This window comes from Trachypithecus francoisi, unplaced genomic scaffold, assembly GCF_009764315.1.
Source record: "Trachypithecus francoisi isolate TF-2019V2 unplaced genomic scaffold, Tfra_2.0 Lachesis_group4, whole genome shotgun sequence".
NCBI classification, from domain to species: Eukaryota; Metazoa; Chordata; class Mammalia; order Primates; family Cercopithecidae; genus Trachypithecus; species Trachypithecus francoisi.
The window spans coordinates 140,315,165-140,334,481 of record NW_022681469.1 but is presented as its reverse complement, the minus strand read 5'-3'; the positions used below and the strand labels follow the sequence as shown (position 1 = coordinate 140,334,481).

Here is a 19,317-nt window from a genome sequence, read left to right as displayed (position 1 = left end):
TAGGACGTTATTAATGTACGGAAAATAAAGTTGAGAAGTTGTAACTTTGCGTGACATTTCAAAGCACTGCTAAAGGAGGATGTAGCCTGGAAAGTCACCAGCACTGTGAAAACAGTGGCTGCCCAAGTTCTTGACTGTGTTGTCATACAGGTACCTCACTCAAAGGGTGGGTGCCAAACTGGGAGACTGTGTTTGTGCTTCTGTTGTGTGTGTGGTGTTTTTTGTTTTTTGTTTTATGTTTTCTTTCTAATTTAGTCTTAAGGTCTCTCTCACATGAGTGCAATAAACTCTAGCACTTCCCTGATTCACGAATTTGGTGATAGATGTTTACAGTGTGCCTGTCATAAGATACTTCTTTATCCTTGTGGATAGGCTGATACCTAAGTGTCACCTGTGACCAGCTGTCACTTTCACAGAAACTGATTTTTACTGGCAGATGCCCTTGTGGATCATGTCTGACCTGTGTTCAGTTTATTCCTACTAAGATAGCCAATGTCTAGGAAAGCCCTGCCCAGGAGAGAAGTTATGTGCTGGTCTATGGATTAGGTGAGAAAGAGGAGGCAACTCAACAAAATCCATGAAATCAAAGAAGCAGATTCTTACAGATCCCAGAGAGAAGAAGGCAGCATGCTTCACAGGGCCAGTGGGAAAGGAGGAGCCAACAGGGAAACGGACATTCAAACAGTGGATAGGGAGCAAGAGAGAGAATAAGGGGCCCATGGGCCAAAGTGTTTATTGGAGTCCAGGACATTACCCAAGCAGGCTTCCTAAGGGGTGTTCTAATTGATTAGAGCCAGCAGGCATCAGCTCCGTGGAGTCACACTGCAACTGAGACATGGTCACTATGGCACACCTGTGAGGTCCATGCTGGGTGTGGGAGTCAGTGAGGTAAGTCAAGTAGGTTGCATCCAGCTGTCTCATAGGAAAGTGGTCACCAGGGGGTGATTTATAGGGCAGATATCCAGGTCAACCACACTGAGGAACTGGGAGAAAGTGAAGAACTAGACACCATGTCAAGGGTAACAAGGAAGTTAAACCTATATTCAAAATGGATATTGAAGCCACACAAAATTATAGGAATTCACTACAGTTTCCTATGCCAGTCTGCACATTAAAATCACAGAAATACTGCTTAGAAATACAAAGTCCTAGGCCACCTATGGTGATGTTAATTTAGTCGGTCTGCAATGGAACCCAGGAATTTTTATATTTAAATGGGTGTACATTTTAGCCCTAAGCCTTCCATTTAGATGATTGCAACCACAATTCTTTCAAGCAAATTATTCAGCTACTTGGAATCCACATCCGCATCCTTTTCTCCTGACTGAAACAGAGGAAAGGATTTTTCCCTAGCCCATCCTAGGAACATATAACTCATTCACCACTCCCTATTACAAACAATACCCCTGCTCTATGGTTTGTGTGGAATGTGACTTCAGGTAGTGATCTCATTTGAATGGTTTCCTTTATACCTACACGGCCACCTATGTGTCCCTGTCAATGTTGTTCTTGTGTTTTCCGCATATCAATGCATATGTTTCCAAGTACACGCCTGAGAGCTAAGAGAAGTCTTCAACCTGGATGCTAGCTAGTTTGAACTGATGAAGCAGTGAGAGGTGTTGCATGGTACAGCTTGCATTAAACTGGTTTGCACTTCAACTTCAGTGGGTATGTAAACCCCCAGGACCTTGTTAACTGCAGATGTTGATTCAGTAGATATAGGATGGGGGTGGAGAGTCTGTTCTCAGGTGAGATGGAGGCTCCTGCTCTGGAATGCAAGGCTTCACTCCACTCCCTCTAGAAGAGGCGTGTACTCTTGGTCTCTGAGGCAAGCCATTACTCTCCCCAGGTGACTGGGTGCCCTTGGCTCTGATGTAGACCATTCCCCTCTCCAGGTGACAGTGGTACCCTTGCTGTCTGATATAAGGCATCACCCTCTCCGGAAAGTAAATCTCCAGTGGCTGGGAGGCAGCTACATTTTTGATCTTCACCAAACTCTCTATGAGATGGAGACTTGAGTGGGGAGTGTTGTGCCTTGTGGTGTGTGTGGAGTAAGGCTTACCTTACAACTCAGCAATGGTGAAAGGGAGGAACGGTATCCCAGGACACCAGTGGCAGCTCATATTTTCTCTTGAGAATCTGGTTGGGTGGGCAGACGTCCACAGTAAGGGGCCCTTCTTCAACAGCTTCCGGGTACCAAGAGGCATCTCTCTCCCCTGTCCATGGTTTGAGAAACTCAGGAGGTGCTGCATTCCCTGCACGTTACTGGGCTGTTGCTATTGTTTACCTGGTCCCTGCAGGCATGCTATTTAAAAAATATCAGTACTCTGATTTGCACAGATTTGCACAGTACTCTGATTTTTCACTTATCTTTGGAATGTTCATCAACACTAATTTGTGCCCAGTACTGCAGTCTGTGCTCTACATACAACAATGAAGAAAACACAACCTTTGTCCTCACATAGCTTTCACCGCAGTTCAGGAAATAAGCATGTCAATCAATAATCACAGAGCTGATCTATGATGTGATGGTAGATGCCTTCACTACACAGATACTTTTAATCAGCTACTATGTGCCCAGCACTACTCTGGATACTTGTAATTCATCAATAAACCAATAACAACAAAAACATGGATTTCTTGGCCAAGCACGGTGGCTCACACCTATAATCTCAGCACTTTGGAAGGCTAAGGTGGGTGGATCACTTCAGGTCAGGAGTTTGAGACCAGCCTGGCCAATATGGCGAAATTCCGTCTCTACTAAAAATATAAAAATTAACCAGGCGTGTTGGCACATGCCTGTAATCCCAGCTACTCGGGAGGCTGAGGTGTGAGAATTACATGAACCCAGGAGATGGAGGCTGCGGTAAGCTGAGATTGTGCCACTACACTCCAGCCTGGGCAACAGAGTGAGACTCCATCTCAAAAAAAAAATATTTATTCTTAAAACTTATCTTCTGAGAGGGGGTGGTGCATCATAAGTAAAACAAACAAGTAAATGTCATAATATGCTGCATATTAATAGAGTCTATGGAAAATCAGAGCAAGCTAAGTGGGCTTGGTGCAGAGGTACACAGGAAGAATAGGATTGAATGCTTTCTGACAGACTGTCAGGAATGACTTTCTGCATGAGGTGATGTCTGAGGTGGGAATTCAAGAGGTTGGATATTTTCAAAGGTTCCCAGAAGACTAGGGGAGCTGAAGCACATCAGCTGAAGGAAAGAGCATGCTAACGGTGTCTAGCATCAGTCTCCTTTGTGCTTCTGGATGCAGCTGGCTTCCTTTATAGCTCAGGAGTGACTGGGAAACACGGGACCCGTGGGCGGAAGGCAGGTGTCTTGTCTCTCTGTAGTCTCTGTATATGGCAGAAGTTAGTTAGGTTTGCCCTTATTCCCAATAAAATATTCCTATTTATCAAAATTCTTTCTTCATTTAAGAGGAAAAGGCAAACGGTCACTCATTGAATCTATGTGAAATCCGAAATAGACCTATTCCACAATGAATATACACAGATTAAAAGTTAAGTAACAACAATGCCTCAACTGGGGAGCAGTGTTGGCTCCCCAGTATCAGGCACTGGGCATGGGGCTTGGCCAGCAGGGCACAGTGTCTTTCTGCCCTTCACCTCCCTCTGATAGGAGGAAGGCAGGGGCAGCTCTCGGTGAAGGTCAGCCCAGCACAGAGAAAAGCATGTCAGTTCCATGCTGAAGATGCCCAGGATAGGCAACCCGGTGAGGCTGAAGACAACAGCCACAGCCGAGGGTCCCTCCAAATTCAGTTCCATCATGCCAAAACAATCACGCAAACAGAAAAACACATCTGACCACGTCAGGGTGTGTGGCAACAAGTAGACTAAACATTGTGATGATTTTTAAATTTCCTCTTTTCCTCCAGATGTTTTCTTGATCAAACTGGAGTACATTCATTTGCTCATAAGTGCATGCTTGTGTTTTAGCAAGTACCTGCATCTTGTTTAGCATCACATGGATGAATACATGCCTATATATAGTCATACCCTAAAGGCACCATATAAAGATGATCATTGCTCAAATAACAGGACATGCTATGAGACTCTTGTAAATGACAGACAGGTCCGCCCGACCCCCAAGCCCTGTATTCCTTCACTCAGCACAAAAGGGGCCTGGATGGCAAGCACTGAGCTCAGAGGTTAAGGTAGTTTGATTTAAGCGCCCAGGGATTGCATCTGTTGTGAAGCCTAATGATGGAACAGCTCGAGTGTAAAACATAGACAGCAATGGGAGAAAGCTCTGGTCCTGACACTGGAGAAGCTCCCAATTTCAGACTAGTGAGAAGAGCACTCTAAATAAATAAATACAAGGCATGGTCATGTGTGCTGCAACACAGGAACACCCCAGGAGGAGGAAGTGAGGACCCTGCTGGGAAGAATTAGCTACAATTTTGGCAGAAAAGAGAATTACAAAAGCTATGTAGAAATGTCTACTGTATCATTTAGATGAAAACAGGTTACAACTGGTGTGTGCTTCTCCTTCGCAATTGTGTGAAATATATGGTTATCTGAGAAAGATGATAATAATAGTTGTTTTAAGATATAGGGATTATAAGGAATTTCTGGGATGAGTTTAACTTTAATATTAATAATGACTAACAAAAATATCAAAAGCACAAAAATACAAATTGAAATATATAAAGCTAGATGTAAGGAAATTAAGATGGAATTTGATACTTTTCTCACTAGAAAAAAAGTCACTCATCTTACTCAAAGAAACTACAGAATTCTTCTTCAGAGACTTTTCAAAATGACTTCTTCTTACCTGAGTTAATTTTGGTGTCATTCAGTCCAGAGTTAAAACATAACTAGAGGCTATTTCCAGATCACTCTCTAACCCGTGATTTCCTTAGAGGCTTTCAGCCAGTTCTCTCAGTTTGCAGTTTGCAGAGATTAGCAGAGCCAAGGAAGTAGAAACAATCAGCTTCCTCAGTGTGGACCACTGTGTCCTCACACCTCCTTAGATTAAGGTAACAAAAAGCCAGCACCACCCTTGTACCCAGGTCTGGCGATACACAAAATAGCTAGGTGTACAGGCAACCTGGAAATCAAGAGACCTAGATGTGCATTTTGAGCAACATCATGTCACCTCAGACTTGTACCCGGGTCTGAGGATACACAAAATAGCTAGACGTACAGTCAACCTGGAAATCCAGAGACTTAGATGTGCATTTTGAGCAACATCATGTCACCATACCAAGTGAAGTGAGGATAAAACTATATTCACACAGCTCCTGTGAGAACAATTTTGTAAACTGTGATGTGAAACATAAAGGTCACTGTGGGTGTTTCCTGAAGTCCTTCACATTTATTGGGTGTGGATGATATAAAAACCACTGTTTTAAGTAAGTAGCATGTGGGACTCTTTCTGCTGGGCAAACAGATGTGGACATGAATGATTCCAATCAGAGTTCCACCACAAAGTTAAAGAAGGTGTGGGAATAGTATCTGGAGGGCTAGGATGGGAACAGTGGTAGTAGATGATGGACAAGCACTTTCTGGAACTGAGAAACATAAAAGCACTCAGAGATGGGAAAGTTAAAGGTGTGATTCAAGAAACGGCAAACCTCAGTATTGTACCTAAAATATGCAGCAGGTTCAGTGGAGGGAAGAGTGGACAGAGGAAGGAGATCAGGCTGAGTAGAGCTGAGGAAATAGTCTGGATTTTATTCCGAAACAATGGGGAGCCACTGAAGGCTTTCCAGGGAGGGCCTGGCACATTCTGGCAGGAGAAAGGCCATGCTGAGGTAGTCAAGAAAAGCAGAGTGGGAGTGGCAGTCCAAAGGAAAGTTATGATGTGCCAGGCATTACCTTCTTGAGTGACTCTTCTAGACCATTTTACTTGCATCCAAAGAGCCATTCTGCATTCATGTTGACATTCTAACTGAAGTTTTGACAGTCCTATGTTCAATGCAATTAACAAAATCATATTTCCCCCGACTCTACACTGTTGCTATTTCGGGAACAGATTCTACAATTGACCCAAATTATAGTAGAGCTGTTTTGTTGTTGTTGTTGTTGTTGTTGTTTGTTTTTCTGTTTTTGTTTTTGTTTTTGCTTTGCCTGTTGTTATAGTTTGGATCTGTGTCCCCACCCAAATTTCATGTTGAACTGAAATCCCCAGTGTTGGAGGTGGGGCCTGGTGGGATCCTGGGGGCAGATTTCTCAAGAATGGATTATTACCATCACCTTTGGTATGGTCCTCATGATAGTCAGTGAGATCTGGTGGTTTGAAAGTGTGTGGCACCTTCCCCATCTCTCTTGTGCTCCTGCTTTCACCATGTGATATGCTTTCTCCTGCTTTGCCTTTGCTTTACCTTCTATGGTAATTGTAAGCTCCCTGAGGCCTCCCCAGCAGCAGATGCTGGCATTATGCTTCCTATACAGCCTGAAGAACCATGAGCCAATTAAACCTCTCTTCTTATCAATGATTTAGTCTCAGATATTTCTCCAGAGCAAAGCAAGAACAGCCTAATACAACTATGTTCCACAGGATAAATTAAACTGTCAGATCCCCTGATCCAAAATCTGATTTGGTGCAAGCCTTCTCTAAATTAAAATAAATTGTGCTATCAAAACACTAAATCTACTCACAGTGACCTTTCGAGGAGCAGTAGCACCAGATCCTCAGGGAAGCTCCAAGTCCAGAGGTGGTCAATACTCTTCAGACTCCTGAATGCCAGGTCATGCTTTCCTAGCCTAAACAGGCCACTGCATAGGAACACAGAATCATCACAGAAGGGACCCTTGGAGAATTAAAAGGTGTTTTTTTTTAAAGCAGTATTTTTAACAGCACAACCTTCTAGTTGATAATGTGTTATTAAAGGGAGAAAACAAACCCTTCACTCAGATTCCCATCTGAGATGTAAACAGGAAAAGGTGCTCAGACACAAAGCCTCCCAGGCTTTATGAAGGTGGTTCTGGCTGACCACATAATTCCCAAAATGTGCACCTGTCTCTGTGGCTAAAGACATCACAACCTAACTGACCCTCTCCTTACAGCCACATGAAACCAACTCAAGAGCCAGGACATCTAACTTTTGGACTAAAAATATAACCAGAGAAAGCTAGGCACTACATGCTCTGTCTTCCCTGTTTTTATTTTCGTTAAGATATTACTTTTTATAACCACAGTAACCAACATCTTGATAAGATTCCAATCATAGTACCAGAGTTTGTGTTTAGCCACTGAGTGCACGGAATTAAAGGGAAGCATGGAAACAGTCTCATTGAGGACAGCGGGACTAACCAAGGCTGGGAGAGAAGAGAGAAATCCACAGTTCACCGTGGGTGGAAAGTCTGGGCCAAGACACACCAGCTCTTCTCCCTCAGTAAATTTTTCTATGAAAATTAATGGATTCTGTAATCCAATATAGGGAGACACAGGCCACATGAATCACACTGTGCAGTATTAGATTTAATCACACAGATCTTTACTACTGCTTAACTCTGGGTCAGGTACTGTGCTGGGCACATGCCAGGGAAGATGATACACAAATGAATGGTGCCTCATGGGCTTCATTTAAGCACATGCACATACACAAACATGCACACATACACATGTACACACACAAAAGTACACACACTCATGCACACATGCACACTCACATGCACACATATGCACATATATACACACATACATATGAACATACAAACGTGTATGCACAGCCATACCATCCATGGCACAAGATAACAAGCTTTCCTCACCATCCTCATACCCCAGGCCTGTGTTTACATTCCACATGTGGATTTGACGAAGATGAGATAGGTGGCCAGACATGGGAGAGTGAGGTGACTTCAGGAAGGGGCAGAGGGAAGCTTCTGCTGCACCGTGAGAAATGCGAGGGTGTCTGTAGGCAGACATCTGACAGTGCTGTCCAGGTGGAGGAAGACAGTCCAAATGTTCTGGACACATGGACGCCCACCCCACGGCGGGACAGCACCTAGTGCATGAGGACGAGAAATGCAGTCTGGGAGAAAACGTGCAGGTCGGTGTCCCACTGACCCATCCTAGCACCTTCCCTTCAGAGGACATGGCAGGAAACCTGCTGCCTGTGTCCAACTCTGGCCAGGCTGCAGACAGCAGGTTTTGTTTTGCTGCAGGGCAGAAATCAGATGTAATAAATTCAGAGAGCAGGTGAGGGGTTGAAAGATTCCAAGTTGATAAGTGATGAATTTTCAACAATTAGAACAGTTCTGGAATGAAACGGACTTCTCTCCAAAATAAAGAAGTGCCTGCCCACTCCACAGCAATTCCCAACACCAGCCAATGGCCACCTCTGGAAAGAGATTCAAGCACTAAACTGAGGGCAGCTCACCTGCTGCCAGAGGTGACCCTTCACCTCTTCTAACCCTCAACTCCTGGGCACTCACCCAGCTCACCAAGTGCTGCAACAAGACTGAGCAGAGAACCAGGGGAAGTTCCAGCAGGACAGGTCTTGGGAGTGCATCTCATTGATATGTTCCATTTTACAGATGGGAACATTGTAGATGGAAAGGGAGGTAGTATTGACAAAAGCCTCAGAGTGAATACTTTGTATGGATTTATATTTGTAAACATGTATGTGCAGTATAATATCCTCTCAAAAAGTGCACAGCTCGTAAGTGAGCAGCTCTCCACAGACAGATTAGGACACAGAACATTAGCGTTACCTCCACCCCTTACAGACTCCTCAGAAGCCAACACTTTCCAGAGTCACTGACTTTTTGACACAGTCATTTCTGACTTTTTGAGCCTTGAATAAATGGAATCATACGGCTTGGTTCTGTCACTGAACATTACATTTGTGATAATCATACAAGTTACCATGTGAAGCAGAGGTTTATTATTTTCCATTGAATGAATATAACAAAACATATTCATCCATTAATGGTTGACAGATATTGGTTCCTTTGCAGCTGAGAGCTAGTGTACCATAGCTGGTCTTATAATGTCTTTTGGTGAATATGGATTTGCAAACCTGTTGATTACACATGTGAATTAAAATAACTGACTCAGAGGGTGTGCACACATTTGTCGTTATCAGAGAATGCCAAAGCATTTTTCAAAGTGGTGGTACCAATTTGCACATCTCCCAGTAGAGCTGTGCCACATCCTACATGGAACAGACACAAGGAGGCCAGGCTGCTAATTTGGGGTCTGCCATGAGTCCTTGTGACCCTGGGAAAAACAATTCATTTCTGGGGACCTCTGTTTTTCCCTCACGTGAGTGCTAAGGTATCTTCTACCCTTAATTTTTCTCTCATTCTAGAATATATACTGAAGATATGCTTTTATGTCTATTCAGGGAAATACACATATATTCATGTATTTATGTATATATATGTATGCATTTATGTATGTATATAAGATGTATATAATGAGGAAAACAGGTTAAAAAGCACTGAATTTGACAGATTACAAATGTACTTTTATGCTGATATTATATACATCGGGATTTGCCTTATAACACAAGGTTTCCTCTTCATTTAAACAACTCTGAAAATAATGCTCGAATTAACAAGCCAACAATATTATCTGCAATGAATAGAAAAAAAACTAACTGACAGGTATAAAAAGAACAAAAGAGGCCGGGCACGGTGGCTTATGCCTGTAATCCCAGCACTTTGGGAGGCCGAGGCAGGTGGATCATGAGATCAGGAGATGGAGACCATCCTGGCCAACATGGTGAAATCCCGTCTCTACTAAAAAAAATACAAAAAATTAACTGGGCGTAGTGGTGGGTGCCTATAGTCCCAACTACTCAGGAGGCTGAGGCAGGAGAATGACATGAACCTGGGAGGCAGAGCTTGCAGTGAGCCAAGATTACACCACTGCACTCCAGCCTTGGCGACAGAGCAAGACTCCGTCTCAAAAAAACAAACAAACAAACAAAAATAAAAATAAAAAGTAAAGGAAAATGCCTAATTCTGCCTAAGCACTTGAAATGTTGGCAATAAACACATGAAACATTACTTATTTATACTTCTTAGGCAGAGTATTGTTTTGTCTTTGGGTTAGAAGTCCAATTTCTGCATGACAGGAATGCCAAAAGCTGTTCCAAAATGGTCAACTGGGCCCTCAAGTATCTATCATCTGGTTCTATCTTGTGGGAAAAAAAAGTGAGAGCTTCTCACATCCCGATCTTAAAAGGGAAGAATGAAGGAATACCCAGATATTATTGGTAGCAGGGAACAGACTTTTCCCAGCCATCTCCCTAGATTTTATTCTTGTCAGTGGGAAGGGAGGTAGACAACTTCATACAGAAACTTCCACTGGAATTGAATCTTCAGGGAGTGTAGGGTTGATACAAACATAACGAGGCTAATAAACACTACAGCCAGAGCATGGTGAGCTAGATGTACATGGATGCTGCAATAACTCACCTGCTGTAGAAGACAAGGGGGACCTGAGAGGGAGATTCTTCTCCAGGTTGTAGAACAGACTTGTGCAAATGACAGGAGAACTTTGACAGAATTCTGGGAGTTATTCATCACTCTTCTGAGCATGTTACCTGTGTTCCACTCTGTATGTTTTCCCACGATGCTTTCTACTGAAAAGGTCAAGAATTCCTGGCAAGATAGAAGTAGTAACATGTGTTTCTCTACTTACCCTCTTCTGAGACTGACATTGAGATGAACAACAGAATACACAATATAGAAAATCTTAAAACAATGCTTGGAACAAGCCACTCACATGCCAGGAACAGTAAAGAATCCCTGCCAGATAAAGTGCATGTCGACCCAATTTGAAGAACTTCAAAGAGGGTGAAAATGAAGCTTCAGACTATTAATAAATTAGGCTATTCATGAAGGTATTGGAGGATGAGGCAGGAGAGGGGGCCAACAAGGGTACCCTCTTGTATCTGTGACCTAGGAAGAATTGGATCCTACTGAGGTACTAGGAAATTTTAGCATCCTGACTCAATTTTTCCTGCCCCATCAGGCAGAGGGAAGGCACAGATAGGCTTTGAGTGGACACCTTCACCAGTCCAAAAATAGGGCTGGCCCACCGCTCAGCTCCCATGGGGCTATAACCCAGTACTAAACAAACCCAGAGCCTTTTCTGTAATGATGAAAAATTATGACAAAAAGATACTGCAGTTGAAAGAAGAATGACACTCTTTTGAATCTACGGAAAAGCAACCTGCTGAAAACACTTTCTCCAGCAGAGAGTTCCTGATTCTGTTCTGCAATCACCAGGAGCAGCATATACCCATGGTGGCCCACTGGTTTCAGGAATAGGATGAGAGACACGTGCAGCAGAGCCAGTCCAAGCTGAACTTAGCCTAGCTCAGCCAACCCTCAGTTGATCGCCAGAGCTATGGGTGAGCCCAGCCATGACAAACTTAGAAGAACCGAAGCCCCCAGATGCACAAGAAACAAATTGTTCTGGTTAAAAGCCACAGATTCTTCCTGCTTTATTAACCAGAGAAAGCCAACTGATATATTAGACCAAAATGTTTCAGTTTCTGCATTATTGGAATTTTAGATTGGATAATTTTAACTTAACAGCAATGTCAACCCACAGAATCTAATTGATATTTATAGAACACTACACCCAACAAATGGTAGAATATGCATCCTTTTTAAGCACCCATGGAACATCCACCAAGATGGCATGCAGGAGATCTTCGTAGTGATGGAACAGTTCTGTACCTTGATGGTAGCGGTGGTTACATAAATCTACATGTGTGATGAAACTTTATAGAACTATCAGTGCACACAGACATGAGTGCACACAAAACTGGTGGAATCTGAAAAACTCTATGGATTGCTCCAATGTCATCTACTGGTTTTGATACTGTAATCTAGTTATGTAAGATGTCATCAGTGGGGGGAACTGGGTGAAGGGTACCTGTGATCCCTTTGTACTATCATGGCCACTTTCCATGAAGTTAGTGATATGGTTTGGCTGTGTCCCCACTCAAATCTCATCTTGAATTGTAGCTCCCACAATTCCCACATGTGGGTGGTAATTGAATTATGGAGGCTGGTCTTTCATGTGCTGTTCTCGTTATAGTGAATACATCTCATGAGATCTGATGGATTTATAAAGGGGAGTTCCCCTGCACATGCTTTCTTGCCTGCTGCCATGTAAAACGTGACTTTGCTCCTCCTTCACCTCCACTGTGATCTGAGGCCTCCCTAGCCATGTGGAACTGTGAATCAATTAAACCTCTATTCTTTATAAATTACCCAGTCTCGGCTAAGTCTTTATTAGAAGCATGAGAATGGACATATATAGTAAATCTGCAATCATTTATTTTAAAAAAGTAGAACAAACAAACCCCTAAAAACAATGTATGCTTATAGCTCATATCCTCCTACCCAACTTCATCAATTTACAAAATAAAAAACCAGCCAAACAAATGTAATTTTGATCTTGCTCTTTAAAAATTGAGTTTTTTTAATCTGAATATAATCCCACCCTTATTTAAAATGCACTTGGAAGAGCTTCTATGATTCTACCCCTTCTCTTCTTAAATGGTTGATTCTAATTAAGTGAATACTACCTGGCAACAAAGTAATCTTAAACAGAAGCAAAAATTTGGTCTTTAAAATTGCAAGGCTATACTGAATATAGATATTTTATCTACATAATCCAGAATATCTTTCTGTGTTATTAAAATGAGGAAACATTACCTAAGTAAACAGCACATATTCAATTCATTTAACTGACCAAGTAGATTATGCATCTAATAATCTAGTTGTAAATTCTCTCTTGATTTAGCTGGGCATAACTGTAGGGCAATATAGAGGCAGACAAATGTGGTAGAAAGAACATGAAGTCAAGAGATATGGGATACACTGAATTCTAGTTCCTAGCTGTATTTCCCTGTGTGGCCTGGGCAATGAGTGGGCATGGGACCTCTTATTTTCTTAACTAAAATTAAATAGAGTACATAGATTGAATGGAACTGACTTCATTAAGTTCTTCTAGAAATTAAAGGAATAACATGCTTTAGAATTGTGCCTATCACAAAAATGGATGCTTTCTAATAAAAAGCTTTCCCCTTCTAATTTAGAATTAAATTGCTTTATAAAACCTTGTAAGAGTATAGGGTATTATATTTCTCAATACTTTATAAATAGATTAAGTATTGTTGTAATGTACCATTGTGTTTCCTTTTTGAGAGCATCTGTTATAAAAATGTACACAAATGATCAAATATAATAAATGTATATGCATAGAGTAGTTACACTGTACCTTGAAGATATATGGATGTTTAAAAATAATGATAATTAATTTTGTATTTTACAAGAGTAAACTTGTTTACGTTTATTTTAAAAAGTGAAATATATGGGTGGGAAAGGCCATAATACAATTTACAAAACAAGGACTTGATACTTACACGAGTAACATTCTTAAATGTCACCATAGAAACTGATGCTGGATTCTGGAAAATCAGAAAGGACTTAGAACTGTCATCATGTGTTTACTACTTTAAAACATTCATCCCGGTTTTGGCTTGAGTCATGGGGTGTGGGAAGCATGCATTTTTATGAGAACAAAGACTCCTTGGTTTTAGGAGATACCTGGTGTTTTTAAAGTCTGGTTTCCAGCTACAGTGACTGGTTTTCAAAGAACCATACCCCAAAACATGCCAAGTTAGCATAAGGATGGTTTTGAGCTGAAGGCAATTGAGAAACAGCAGCCTGCAGATAAAGTTCTCTATTCTCCCCCATTTGCCTAAAAGCAGAGTATAGATGTCCTTCTGCAAAGGTATCTTCTCCTCTGTCTCATACCAGGAGGGATAGAATGACTCTTAATCACCAGAGATGACTTTAGACTCTTAGCAGCCCAGAGATGGCTCAGAGCGGAATGTACATAACAAACTTCCCTAAAGTAACATGTATTGTCCATTAGTTCCCCATATATTTACCTTCCCACAATCCACCACTCCTAGAGGCTCAAAATGCTCTCCTTTGTCTTGTAGTTCCTCCACCTATTATCTTGTAGTTCCTCCACCTTTTGTCTTGTAGTTCCTCCACCTTTTGTTAAAATGGTATATGAGATTCCAGATCTGCCCACCCTGTGTGACTTTCATTTTGTTTCTATGAGCACCCCCGCCCCATATGCATAAGAAACAAATCTTTTTATCCTGATAATCTGGTTTTGGATTAGTGAATTTGTTTCTTTGATTGTGACTCTCATAAATTTGGTTTTAAGTGTGCATTGGCTATTGATCTTTTCCCTTTTAGGAGTATCCATTGTTTTCCTCTGTCTCTGTCTTTCATGTCATTTATCATAAAGAGGAGAATCATAGGACAAAATCTTCCTCTTGTCTTATTTTGTACTTTCAGTGTTTGGCCTACATCCAGGAACAGTGCTTTCTCTCTGGTTTTTCGGCCTGGAAGGGGTTACAGGTGTCAGGCCTGTGTTTGCAGGTTGCCAGGCACCAGATTGGGGAACTAAGACACTCAATTGCCAATCATGTTGATTCTTGAGGGAATTTGTCTAAATAAAATGTTTCAGCCCATAGGATCCCTTATTATCTCTTTATTATCTCCCCTTCATTGTCTTGTGGTACTTAGAAAGTTTTCAGTATTGCCTACCTAGTATCACAGATTATTAGATTTGTAATTGGAGGCATCTGACTTTTGTGGGAGACCAGAGATGCAAGTTTTCAAAAATAACATTCTTACTGCCTGTCGCAATGAGAGTCTTTGCTTTCTTTGACTATCTTTGGGAGTAACTTTGGGTCATATGGGCTATGTCTTTTGCACCCTGTTTGGAGATGCCTCTTATGTCCATGGTTAAGTCACAAAAGGCATATTGGATTTAAGTCATAAAAAGGTTTATTGAGATTTCTCAAGGAACTTAAAACAGAGCTACCATTTGATCCAGCAATCCCATGACTGGGTACATATCCAAAAGAAAATAAATTGTTCTACCAAGAGGATACATGTGTGTGTATGTTCATTGTAGTACTATTCACAATAGTAAATACATGCAATCAGTGTAGATGCATATCCACAGTGGATTGGATAAAGAAAACGTGGTACATATAAACCACGGAATACTACACAGCCGTAAAATGAATTATGTCCTTTGCAGCAATATGAATGCATCTGAAGGCCATGATCCTAAGTGAACTAATACAGGAACAGAAAGTCTCATTTTTGTTCTCACTTATAGGTGAGAGCTAAACATTGTGTACTCCTGGACATAAAGATGACAACAACAGACAGTGGGGACTACTAGAGGGAGACAGAGGGAGACGAGGGTTGTAAATATTACCTATTGGGTACTAAGCTCACTACCTGGGTAATGGGCTCAGTCTTACCTCAAACTACAGCATCACACAACAAACCTGCACATACACCCCCCAAATCTAAAATAAAAGTTAAAATTATTTTAAAAAGAAGATAATCTGAATACAATATAGTACCACTACTAAAAAAATATTTTTTTGATAAAAAAACTCATTGGTTTAGAGTTGCAGTAGAATATGTACACCTTTGAAGATTCAGACTTGTATATCTAAAGGGGTTTTTGAAGAGCTCTCACCTAGAGCAACTGCACCACTCTAGGCATTGTACTTGTGACAGGATCAAATTAAAAGTAAAAAAAAAAAGGACAGGATAATGTTATGACTGGCTCAAAAAATCTTTTGACAAGATTGGGAGATTGAAGTCAGACTTGGAACAAAATTAAGAATTGAAAAGCCACTCGGGTCAGTGCAGAGTATACAACTTACCGATGTAAATACTGATAACCAGAAAGCAGCTTTGCCAAAGGCCGGAAGAAAGGCAGCAAGACTCTCTAATCAAACTCCAGCAGCTCAGGGTCTTCCCATGCAAAGTCCTTGGTGCTAAAATCTCATTACCAAGAATTCACTGGACTGCCCTATACATAAGAAAGAAAAAGAAAAACTAAGTAGTAATTACACTACACCTCTGATAATAGGCAAATATGCCCCAACATTCCTTTGTAGAGAAAGCTTACGTACTTTTTTCTCTCCTTTGACCACAGCCTCCATGAGATTATGTAACAGGGCCAATGAAAATCTTAAAAACCGGCCGGGCGCGGTGGCTCAAGCCTGTAATCCCAGCACTTTGGGAGGCCGAGACGGGCGGATCACGAGGTCAGGAGATCGAGACCACCCTAGCTAACACAGTGAAACCCCGTCTCTACTAAAAAAACACAAAAAACTAGCCGGGTGAGGTGGCGGGCGCCTGTAGTCCCAGCTACTCCGGAAGCTGAGGCAGGAGAATGGCGTAAACCTGGGAGGCGGAGCTTGCAGTGAGCTGAGATCCGGCCACTGCACTCCAGCCTGGACGACAGAGCGAGACTCCGTCTCAAAAAAAAAAAAAAAGAAAAGAAAGAAAATCTTAAAAACCTTCTCTACAAAGAGTAGTGAAAGGTTTTAGCCCTCACTAAGAAGGTAACCTTAACTTGTTCCATCTGCCTGAAACATAATTCAGATCCCATTATTTAAAATAATTATTAAATAGTAAATTTTGTATTACTATGTTTGCGTGACTCATGACTAAATTTTTAGAATGTAAAATATGATATCTCTTTGCATCTATCTGTATTTTTATGTATGCCTATGTGTGCATGTTCTGTATATGTAGTGTTTTCTACCTCCAGATGGTATTGTCAAATAAAAACTTTTCTACTTTAATTGGCGTAAAAAAACATATGCACTTACATAAATTAAAGTATTCCTAAAACTTAAAAATAGGTAAACTAACCCAAATAATATTCAAGTTCACATGATCTGGAATAATCTTTGGCAAATGAGACTAATGTGTCTGTGTCATATTTAATGATTTAATGCCGGCAACTCTGAAAACATACGGTTTTTAGTGAGCCAACAAGATTTATTCCACCTGGATGTACTAGTCAAATACATATTTCTTAACTTGAAGATTATATACTTAAAATTATAAACCTAAAAACAAAATACACAATAAAAATACATTGCATTATACATATATATATATGTCAAAGATGGCAGTAAAAAGGGTGGTGCAGATATTTAACTTCTGGTTCTTTGTGCTGTGATTTATGCCTCTTTATTACATATGAGTGCTATTAAAATAGTTAACCAGGAAATAACTTTAGAAGAAGGTTATCTTTATAAAATGTCTCATGAAATTTTAATGAGCAATTCAAGCATAATTAGGAACAAGTGAATTAAATAGCTGTGAGTGGGAAACAAGTTTATAAATAAAATTTACAACAATAATTATGTTTTATAATAGGTCTGTTTAAAAATACTTTGAGAAATTTTTTGATAACTTGAAACTTTAAAGTTATACTAAGTTACATTAAATGATAGTCATTGAATATCTAGATCATTCCGAAATAAGTTAAAATACTGAAGCATTCATTGCTGAATGTAAGTTTTGTCAAATTTTGGCCTCTTATTTTTACAAAGAGACTAAAGATACTTGCATCTGTTAATAAACATGTTCTTTTTGCAATCTGGAACAACTGTACTATAAGAAAGCATATGCCTCTATAAACTGTAAAGTGATATCTTCATAAATTTGCTAATATACTACAAAATGTTAATATATGACAGTTCATAACTGCTAACTTCATTTTCACTGGAAACTATTACTAAGGGTTAGGAATTATAATCAATTTACGTAAATTAACTACCAGGAATAATAAAGGTAAAAAAGAAAGAGTTGTATGCACAAAGTATGTAGGGAAACTTGATAAGAAAAGGTAAAAGATACGAAGCATGTGTTTCTGTGAAGGGAATGTGTTTTCCTAAAGTAGTATAATGTTGTATATAGGTTGTTGCAGATTGAGAGAGAAGAAATTAAATGACGAAAGTCTGAAAGAATATAGAAAGTGTTAAAGTGCCTGGGGAAAACAGAACAAGAAAGAGAACCTTGTCTCATATCTCATATGGTCAAGAAAGCTAAAATTAAATTAAATCTATTATAAGATTTTTGAATGGGTTTTAATATACATAGTGTACAAATGAAAAACTAGAGTTTGATTATTCTTTTCTGCTAAAAATGTAAAGTTTTCTTAGATTAATGGTCTATTCTTAATAAGGGATTGTAAAGGCTTTTCTTTACTTGAGTAATTTACTTAGGAAATAAGCATTCTGTGTCTTATTAAAATAATTTTCTTTACTTTGTGTTCCTTTTTTCAGGTATTTGATTATGTAAGAAAACCAAGCCCACTCAATATTGAAAGAGGTAAGGGGTTTGTTTGTTTAATAATCGTGTAACCTGTATTTGCCCTTGAGAGCTTCTATTGTCTCTGACAGAACAGATAACTAAGTATTGTTTCATGCTGATCTGTGATCCTATTGAATCAAGTGTTCCACATTTTGATATTTCGACATCTTTCCCAAAATCAAATGCTAAGTAAAACCTTTTTTTTTTTTTTTAACCTCAAGCTGACTTTGGAATTTCCCAGAGGACTTCTGCAAAACTCAAGGGATTTATTCTCTCACTTTATAAAAAGGGAGGTGTTAAACTAATTAGGTTTATTTGATACTTTAAACTATCTAAGAAGCATTGTCAAATAAGACATAATTATGAAGTGATGTTTAGCCTTCTTGTGTTGTATTTGTGTAGGTATATTAATATTAGTGTTTCAGACATTCTATGAAATTTCTAGAAATTTTTCATTGTCTTTGCTGACCATAATATATCCTGGTACAATGTTATCAGTCATAAGTTAAGCTACCTTAAAATGTTGCATGCCACAGAAATAATCAAATTCCTTTGCCAAGTATGTTAAAACAAACATTCATCAAATATTTAACAGGTATTTTTCAGTCCTTTATCATTCACAGACAGTTGTTTTTTCTTACTCTGATGCTTTATGGAAACGTACTGCCATCAGCTACAGGTCAAGGCAAGGTGCTTCATTTGAAAAAAAAAAAGAGAAAGAAAAGAAAGAAACAAAGAAGGATTTACATCACTCCATGAAGAAGCTAATAGATTAATCAAACCACTAACCCAAGATCAATCAGAGTAAGAATTAATTACATGGGACTGAATTAACTGAAGTGAATGATTATATGGCTTTTTGTCTAAAACCCTGGTTATTCTTTTAACATTTTGTTTTCCATATTTGAGAAACCCCTTTTTCTCTTTTCTCTTAAGCTATCTGACTTACAGTCATTTAATAGGTTACACTTTCATAAACAGTAATGAACCTTTTTTTACTGTTACCATTATTTATTTTGTTGTTGTTGGAAACCCACCACAGACTAATTTAAGTAATGAACCATTTATCTTTTTCTTCCTACTGATGAATCTATTCTCCTTGTAAAAGGAAACAGATGTAAAATGACACATTGATTATATTACCTAGGCTTTGA

General features: G+C 39.8%; 1 long non-coding RNA gene across 1 annotated transcript; it reads left to right on the top strand.

The window, feature by feature from the left end:
• The first annotated feature begins 1,558 nt into the window (after positions 1-1,558).
• On the top strand, positions 1,559-18,867 carry LOC117073667. The gene is made up of 3 exons (XR_004433313.1): positions 1,559-1,668; positions 18,136-18,181; positions 18,837-18,867. It is a non-coding gene; the product is annotated as an uncharacterized LOC117073667 (long non-coding RNA).
• Positions 18,868-19,317: the final 450 nt, after the last annotated feature.